General features: G+C 42.4%; 2 long non-coding RNA genes across 2 annotated transcripts; both read left to right on the forward strand.

Moving 5' to 3' along the window:
• Positions 1–962: 962 nt before the first annotated feature.
• LOC139555833 (uncharacterized) lies at positions 963–1,814 on the forward strand. Its single transcript, XR_011671027.1, has 3 exons — positions 963–1,231; positions 1,422–1,651; positions 1,754–1,814. It is a non-coding gene; the product is annotated as an uncharacterized lncRNA (long non-coding RNA).
• Positions 1,815–1,917: 103 nt separating this feature from the next.
• Positions 1,918–3,057, forward strand: LOC139555834 (uncharacterized). Its single transcript, XR_011671028.1, has 2 exons — positions 1,918–2,006; positions 2,108–3,057. It is a non-coding gene; the product is annotated as an uncharacterized lncRNA (long non-coding RNA).
• Positions 3,058–9,619: the final 6,562 nt, after the last annotated feature.

The raw sequence follows: 9,619 nt of genomic DNA on the forward strand, positions 1-9,619 counted from the left end.
GTGGATTGATTATGTCACAATCAATAGAAGAGTCTCTGGTTACTATGACGTTGTTAACCTAGATGAACTGTTAGTCATGATTATGACTCAATAGGTCAGAACACTGAGCAATACCACTGCTGTTCTGTCCATAGAAACAGAATCACGTTCTAGTTCTGTGGTTCTGTCATTCAGGCACAAGACAGAAAGTTGCCTGAAGGCTGTGGATCATTGTATTGTTGACCCAGACGGAGTGCACTTCACAAGGATTGTCTTTTTCTGAGTAAGCTAACCATGGATAACTCTCCTGAAGGTAAGCACTGACTGGACTGATGTAAGGTTGAAAAATGCTGGTAATTGTCCCAAAACTACCAATGGAGCAAGATTTGACTTCATTTGTACAGTCCAATAGTCATGGTGTGCTGAATGTGCCATTGCTGAACCAAGGCGTTGTCCTCTAATCTTCCTCGCGTTCTTTGTTTAGTTAACCAGGAGCAGGGAGACATACCAATGATCCCATTGGTCCATGAGCCCATGTCAGGGTAAGGGTTTTCTACATAACACAATGTAACATCTGCACAGAGGTGCAATCCTAATGAAATGGGAATTGGGTGAGAAAGAATCCTAAAGATGGTCCAATGGACATGGTGAAGTCTCTTTATCTTAAAGTCATCTTTAACTTCCTGATGACCGCTAGGGATGAGATGCAGAGAACCCAGAACCAGGTGAACAACTTGCAGCAGTCAATGAACCACATGCATGAGCAGCTGAATTCCATGTGGAAGCAGTTTACTGAGTTGCAGAGTGCCCTCTCTCAGGTAGTAGATTAGTCTCGGCAAGAGTAGAATGAGTCATGTGTAATCATGATGAAGATTGATGATGATGGCTGGGATTGTGATGATGATGATGACTGGAATGGTAATGGTAACTATGTCTTTGTAACTCCTGTACTCCACCTGTACTGGATAGCTCCTTGATGACAACATGCCTGTGGCACCTGAAGCGGAGGGGATCCAACCGAAAAACATCACCCCTGCACAGCGGGACGGAATCCTCCCGATAGGAATCATCCAGGGGGAGGATCCCAACAAGAACCAATCATTCCAACAAGGCATCATCCCAATAAAAAACAATGGAATGGAACAGATGGAATTTCATGGACCACCTCCACCTCCCATCATCCCCATAGTGGGATCCTGGGATGCTGGATTGAATGCTCCACGTTGTGGAGATTTCTATGCCAGGAAAAAAGGTAATAAGAAAAGCCTTATCTTATGAGTGTGGTGTCTAAGTGTCTACGTTAAACAGGTTTAACTCAATTCATCCATTTGCCTGTAGTTGTGTTTGGGTTGTAACAAAGTATCATTGCAAGTTACACTGTCAGCTAGTGGTTGTTCTGTACGGTGACAAGCAGAGTGCTTGATTTCTCCCACTTGTCACAGATATCCGGAGTAGATATGTGGCGGATCCTGCTTTAATGACCATCACCAAGCCAGAACATTTCGAGGCCAACCCTCAGAGCCAGGCTGGCAGTTGGCCGGTGGCTAAACCTCAGTACCCAGCAACCCAAGTACAGAAAACACCAAACAGTGGAGGCTGGATCAGGTGGTTCTTCGGTGAAAAGGAAGAAGTTCCTCAGATGACAAGGATACCAGATGACAAGCATAATTCTGTAAGGAACCTGTTATGTATATTGTATACAGAGACCACTCTAGTGGATTCATCTATTTCTCAGTGTCTTTATTCACATTGTCTTTATTATCTTCTTCCTTAGATTGTCTGGGATCAAAACCTGCACAGATGGGTTGACGCAAGTCCCATGCCCAAGACTGAGGTATTCACTTTAACTCACGTCATTAAAGCAGTGGATGACCATTGTATTTCAACTGTAAGAACGTTACTAATACATTTGCAAATTTGTTGATGTGTTTTCCAGAACAAGCCTGTTCTACCTCCTCCACCGATGGGGATGTATCTGGGGAACTCTAGTCTCCCCAAAGGAGTGAATCCTTATTCCATGAAAGCAGGTGAATAGTGCTTTAGACTACACGAGGTTTAACTACCAGACTGTGCCAGGCATTGATAGCCCTCTCTGATGATCTCCTGCTAACACCTTTCCTTCTAACAGCAGATAATGGAAGCCTAGGGGGAAGGTATCCCAAGCTATTCTACCCTGGTGGGATCACCACAACGCCTCCATACCAGGGTCCTGGATTGCTCCCTGCCCAGCATGCAACACTCATGGCACCGATGACTGTGCCATTCGATGTTGACAGGCAGAAACTTGGCCCAGGCACTTTACCCTTTTGAGGTTCGACACTGAACAATCCTTCCGCAACGATTCATTCAATTAGCTTTAATTGACAGCAACGCCTGGCTGTAGTTGCAGTGATGTTTAAGCTATTTATTTTTTGTCTCACAGGTCGTTTTCCAGGAGGGATCATTTGATATTTCAGCATTTTAAAAGACAAAAAATAAGATTTCGGCATAGAGAAGTTATTAAAAGTCTGTATGTTCACGTAGCTTTGATATGTTTTCTGGCATCCTTTACAAGCCCATCGCTTGTGCATTTCTCTATGTTACATACTTTACAGATGGGTATATTATTTATACATATGTTTCCAAAATATCAAAAAAATTATTTATCTATTTCATAAACATAATATCAAATGTAAATAAAGTGCATTTTAAATTTAACACCATATATTACTTTACTGCAGGCCTGGCGTTGTGGGTGGGCCTTTGTTACGGGATTTTTGTGTTTAATGACTAAAATATGTATACATTTGACTTATAATCATAAATGTTGAATGTTATGTGTTCCTTGTTAGAAAGAATGGGTTTATCTTCAGACAGGCTAGAATGATGTCTCTACCCAGGGAGGGGAAAGACCTTGAGTTGGTTGTAGATAGTTGAACAGGTGGCAGACAGTAATGAGAACTCGAACTGTATTGCCATTGTATCCGAGAGGAGGTTGGACATTAAAACCTATGACATCATCTTTATTATATAACCTGATGTAAAATGTATTATGATCAGTACTCTCGAGAATAAACGCTATTGATTGATTGATTTTAAGACTGGTATCTGTCCATTTTATGCAGATAATTATCTTACAAATTCTTATTTATGGGCAGAGTGTTTTAATTGAATTGGTTAATAAACAGGAATCAAAATTCCTTTAACAGCCTTAGGGAGCCATGCTCGCCCTGCCGCACCTCCTAGCCCGTCCAAATAAAATACATGGTTGAATGAAACTTTGCATGACTTATATTTTTGTTGTTGCTATAACACTAATGTAGGATATTTGGCCTTTTAAAGTTTTAATTACCGCAAAACATTTTTACTTAAAATAAATATGGCTCAAGAAATTATGACTGACAGGGATTTAGACCTATCATAAATGCATCATGAAGCTCATTTCTCTTTTTGATGAGTCAAATTAATAGTGGGTGGAGCGTTATGTAAACAGCCTTGTGATCGTTCGGAATGTCATGTTCAAGAGTAGGCTACCTTAACTTGTTTTTTTCATCGTGGTCAAAATGAATATTAGAAATTGGTTTGCTAAAAAGAATGCCTAATCTGCTGCAACAAGTAGTCTTAAAACATCTGGCCACAACACAGCAATGATATGGAATAATTTACTCTTTATTGATATGACATGGACATTCTCAACGGATTCCTTCGTATAGAGTGCATTCGGAAAGTATTCAGACCCATTGACCTTTTTACTCTGTACTTTGTTGAAGCAACTTTGGCAGAAAGTCTGGTCTCTGGCCACTGTTCTTGGGGACCTTCAATGCTGCAGAAATGTTTTGGAACCCTTCCCCAGATCTGTGCCTTGACACAATCATGTCTCGGAGCTCTACGGACAATTCCTTTGACCTCATGGCTTGGTTTTTTGCTCTGACATGCGCTGTCAACTGTGGGCCCTTGTATAGACAGGTGTGTGCCTGTACAAATCATGTCCAATCAATTGAATTTACCTCGACTCCAATCAAGTTGTAGAAACATCTCAAGGTCGAATAAGATATTTCTGTTTTTATTTTGAATACATTTGCAATAAATTCAAAAAACCTGTTTTCGCTTTGTCATTATGGGGTATTGTGTATAGATTGATGGGGGAAACAAATGTATTTAATCCATTTTAGAATAAGACTGTAACGTAACAAAATGTGGAAAAAGTCAAAGGGTCTGAATACTTTCCGGATGTATGTTGAAATAAGGTGATCTTTGTATTTAAAGCAGTTGTTTTTCGTGTTATTATTATTGTAGCTTTTTGTGTTATTATTATTGTAGTTTGGAAGCAATGAATTTGATCGTATAGGCTTATTTGTTAAACTATAATTTTACCCAGGTGGTGGCGATCTGTTCAAAATAACCATAATGTGACTATTTCACGAATGGTCTTGAGCGCACAAGTTGGTTCAAACATTTTACAGAAAATTGTGTTATAGCCTATCATTTTCACAGAGTGATTATTGTAATTGTATTGTTATGAGGCAATTCCATTTTGGATGCTTCCCAAATTTTGGATGCTTCCCTTTGCTTCTCAAAGTGCTGTACAGAAACCCAGCCTAAAATCCCAAACAGCAAGCCATGCAGGTGTAGAAGCACGGTGGCTAGGAAAAACTCCCTAGAAAGGCCAAAACCTAGGAAGAAACCTAGAGAGGAACCAGGCTATGAGGGGTGGCCAGTCCTCTTCTGGCTGTGCTGGGTGGAGATTATAACAGAACATGGCCAAGATGTTCAAATGTTCATAAATGACCAGCATGGTCAAATAATAATAATCACAGTAGTTGTTGAGGGTGCAGCACCTCAGGAGTAAATGTCAGTTGGCTTTTCATAGCCGATCATTAAGAGTATCTCTACCGCTCCTGCGGTCTCTAGAGAGTTGAAAACAGCAGGTCTGGGACAGGTAGCACGTCCGGTGAACAGGTCAGGGTTCCATAGCCGCAGGCAGAACAGTTGAAACTGGAGCAGCAGCACGGCCAGGTGGACTGGGGACAGCAAGGAGTCATCATGTCAGGTCGTCCTGAGGCATGGTCCTAGGGCTCAGGTCCTCCGAGAGAGAGAAAGAAAGAGAGAAAGAGATAATTAGAGAGCATACTTAAATTCACACAGGACACCGGATAAGACAGAAGTACTCCAGATATAACAAACTGACCCTAGCCCCCCGACACATAAACTAATGCAGCATAAATACTGGAGGCTGAGACAGGAGGGGTCAGGAGACACTGTGGCCCCATCCGATGATACCCCCGGACAGGGCCAAACAGGAAGGATATAACCCCACCCACTTTGCCAAGGCACAGCCCCCACACCACTAGAAGGATAACTTCAACCACCAACTTACCATCCTGAGACAAGGCCGAGTATAGCCCACAAAGATCTCCGCCACGGCACAACCCAAGGGGGGGCGCCAACCCAGACAGGAAGATCACGTCAGTGACTCAAGCCACTCAAGTGACTCACCCCTCCTAGGGACGGCATGAAAGAGCACCAGTAAAACAGTGACTCAGCCCCTGTAATAGGGTTAGAGGCAGAGAATCCCGGTGGAGAGAGGGGAACCGGCCAGGCAGAGACAGCAAGGGTGGTTCGTTGCTCCAGAGCCTTTCCGTTCACCTTCACACTCCTGGGCCAGACTACACTCAATCATAAGACCTACTGAAGAGATGAGTCTTCAATAAAGACTTAAAGGTTGAGACCGAGTCTGCGTCTCTCACATGGGTAGGCAGACCATTCCATAAAAATGGAGATCTATAGGAGAAAGCCCTGCCTCCAGCTGTTTGCTTAGAAATTCTAGGGACAATTAGGAGGCCTGCGTCTTGTGACCGTAGCGTACGTTTAGGTATGTACGGCAGGACCAAATCGGAAAGATAGGTAGGAGCAAGCCCATGTAACGCTTTGTAGGTTAACAGTAAAACCTTGAAATCAGCCCTTGCCTTATCGGAAGCCAGTGTAGGGAGGCTAGCACTGGAGTAATATGATCAAATTTTTGGGTTCTAGTCAGGATTCTAGCAGCCGTATTTAGCACTAACTGGAGTTTATTTTGTGCTTTATCCGGGTAGCCGGAAAGTAGAGCATTGCGGTAGTCTAACCTAGAAGTAACAAAAGCATGGATTAATTTTTCTGCATCATTTTTGGACAGAAAATTTCTGATTTTTCCAATGTTACATAGATGGAAAAAAGCTGTACTTGAAACAGTCTTGATATGTTCGTCAAAAGAGAGATCAGGGTCCAGAGTAACACCGAGGTCCTTCACAGTTTTATTTGAGACGACTTTACAACCATCAAGATTAATTGTCAGATTTAACAGAAGATCTCTTTGTTTCTTGGGACCTAGAACAAGCATCTCTGTTTTGTCCGAGTTTAAAAGTAGAAAGTATTCAGCCATCCACTTCCTTATGTCTGAAACACAGGCTTCTAGCGAGGGCAATTTTGGGGCTTCACCATGTTTCATTGAAATGTACAGCTGTGTGTCATCCGCATAGCAGTGAAAGTTAACATTATGTTTTCGAATGACATCCCCAAGAGGTAAAATATATAGTGAAAACAATAGTGGTCCTAAAACAGAACCTTGAGGAACACCGAAATGTACAGTTGATTTGTCAGAGGACAAACTATTCACAGAGACAAACTGATATCTTTCCGACAGATAAGATCTAAACCAGGCCAGAACTTGTCCGTGTAGACCAATTTGGGTTTCCAATCTCTCCAAAAGAATGTGGTGATCAAAGGCAGCACTAAGGTCTAGTAGCACGAGGACAGATGCAGAGCCTCGGTCTGACGCCATTAAAAGGTCATTTACCACCTTCACAAGTGCAGTCTCAGTGCTATGATGCGGTCTAAAACCAGACTGAAGCATTTCGTATACATTGTTTGTCTTCAGGAAGGCAGTGAGTTGCTGCGCAACAGCTTTGTCAATTTTTTTTGAGAGGAATGGAAGATTCGATATTGGCCGATAGTTTTTTATATTTTCTGGGTCAAGGTTTGGCTTTTTCAAGAGAGGCTTTATTACTGCCACTTTTAGTGAGTTTGGTACACATCCGGTGGATAGAGAGCCATTTATTATGTTCAACATAGGAGGGCCAAGCACATGAAGCAGCTCTTTAAGTAGTTTAGTTGGAATAGGGTCCAGTATGCAGCTTGAAGGTTTAGAGGCCATGATTATTTTCATCATTGTGTCAAGAGATATAGTACTAAAACACTTGAGTGTCTCTCTTGATCCTAGGTCCTGGCAGAGTTGTGCAGACTCAGGACAGCTGAGCTTTGGAGGAATACATAGATTTAAAGAGGAGTCCGTAATTTGCTTTCTAATGATCATGATCTTTTCCTCAAAGAAGTTCATGAATTTATTACTGCTGAAGTGAAAGCCAGCCTCTCTTGGGGAATGCTGCTTTTTAGTTAGCTTTGCGACAGTATCAAAAATACATTTTGGATTATTCTTATTTTCCTCAATTAAGTTGGAAAAATAGGATGATCGAGCAGCAGTGAGGGCTCTTCTTTCCAAGCTAGTCGGAAGACTTCCAGTTTGGTGTGGCGCCATTTCCGTTCCAATTTTCTGGAAGCTTGCTTCAGAGCTCGGGTATTTTCTGTATACCAGGGAGCTAGTTTCTTATGACAAATGTTTTTAGTTTTTAGGGGTGCAACTGCATCTAGGGTATTGCGCAAGGTTAAATTGAGTTCCTCAGTTAGGTGGTTAACTGATCTTTGTCCTCTGACGTCCTTGGGTAGGCAGAAGGAGTCTGGAAGGGCATCAAGGAATCTTTGTGTTGTCTGAGAATTTATAGCACGACTTTTGATGCTCCTTGGTTGGGGTCTGAGCAGATTATTTGTTGCGATTGCAAACGTAATAAAATGGTGGTCCGATAGTCCAGGATTATGAGGAAAAACATTAAGATCTACAACATTTATTCCATGGGACAAAACTAGGTCCAGAGTATGACTGTGGCAGTGAGTAGGTCCAGAGACATGTTGGACAAAACCCACTGAGTCGATGATGGCTCCGAAAGCCTTTTGGAGTGGGTCTGTGGACTTTTCCATGTGAATATTAAAATCACCCAAAATTTGAATATGATCTGCTATGACTACAAGGTCCGATAGGAATTCAGGGAACTCAGTGAGGAACGCTGTATATGGCCCAGGAGGCCTGTAAACAGTAGCTATAAAAAGGGATTGAGTAGGCTGCATAGATTTCATGACTAGAAGCTCAAAAGACGAAAACGTCATTTTCTTCTGTGTAAATTGAAATTTGCTATCGTAAATGTTAGCAACACCTCTGCCTTTGCGGGATGCACGGGGGATATGGTCACTAGTGTAACCAGGAGGTGAGGCCTGATTTAACACAGTAAATTCATCAGGCTTAAGCCATGTTTCAGTCAGGCCAATCACATCAAGATTATGATCAGTGATAAATTCATTGACTATAACTGCCTTTGAAGTGAGGGATCTAACATTAAGTAGCCCTATTTTGAGATGTGAGGTATCACGATCTCTTTTAATAAGGGCAGGAATGGAGGAGGTCTTTATCCTAGTGAGATTGCTAAGGCGAACACCGCCATGTTTAGTTTTGCCCAACCTAGGTCGAGGCACAGACACAGTCTCAATGGGGATAGCTGAGCTGACTACACCGACTATACTAGTGTCAGACTCCACTAAGCTGGCAGGCTGGCTAATTACTGTCATGAATTCATCTTTCCTTGCTCTGCAAATGCGATCAAAGATTTGCATTAGCCTATTATAAAGGTGATTTAAGCAGCTGCGATGAGTGTTAGTAAAAGCATCTGAATTTAATTTAAATGTCAATGTGTTTCCTATGTCATGTAGGTACTAGGCCATGCATGATACAAATATACGGGATTGTTCATTGTGCTGAAGTTAGAGATCAACGTACCGGTAATGCCGAAGCCGATCGGCGGCAAGCCACGTCAACACGTGGAACGTGGACATGGGTAGGCTTATGCATGTTGTGCTTTTTATTACGGGTTTGAAATGCTCTATAACAATGGGAATTCCAACCCCACCCATTGTATAAATTGTAGTTTTACATCTCAATAAAGTAAGCTGTTGGCACATCCCTGAAAAAAACACATCCCCCCCCCCACCCCACCCCCATGGAAATCCAATGCCCATCCAAATGATTCATTCTGGGTCCGGGCCTGCTTTACTGTATGGGTGTGATGAGTAAACTGAGACCTGAAGACTTGCGTTGGCTCCCTGAGTTATTGCCCAGGCTTTAGCTCAGTGGGATAACAGCCTTGAATTCTGCAAATCCGGTTTGAATCCTGCTGCTTCACACTGCTCCTCTAAGCAATAGATGTTTGTTTTCCAAGTTCTCCGTTTTGTAGGACTGTAATTGGTCGGAAACTGATGTTATTGCAGACCTAACGGCGTTGTTCGACTGAGATCCCAGGAAACCAATCTTACTTTCTCCAGAATGGGTCTTACCTTATTCAGTTTATCCGTGTGTTTCATTCGATTGCACTGTGAGCTTTCACGGAAAGGCCCCTATAGCCGTTTGCTGGTATCGACAGCATGAGATGGGTTATTGATGTCATATTGACTGCCAGGTCTATACCATCATGTCTTTCACAAAATCACCTGTTATTGACACCCACAGCAAAGTGAAGAAACACAC

The sequence above is a fragment of the Salvelinus alpinus genome, chromosome 27, assembly GCF_045679555.1.
Source record: "Salvelinus alpinus chromosome 27, SLU_Salpinus.1, whole genome shotgun sequence".
NCBI classification, from domain to species: Eukaryota; Metazoa; Chordata; class Actinopteri; order Salmoniformes; family Salmonidae; genus Salvelinus; species Salvelinus alpinus.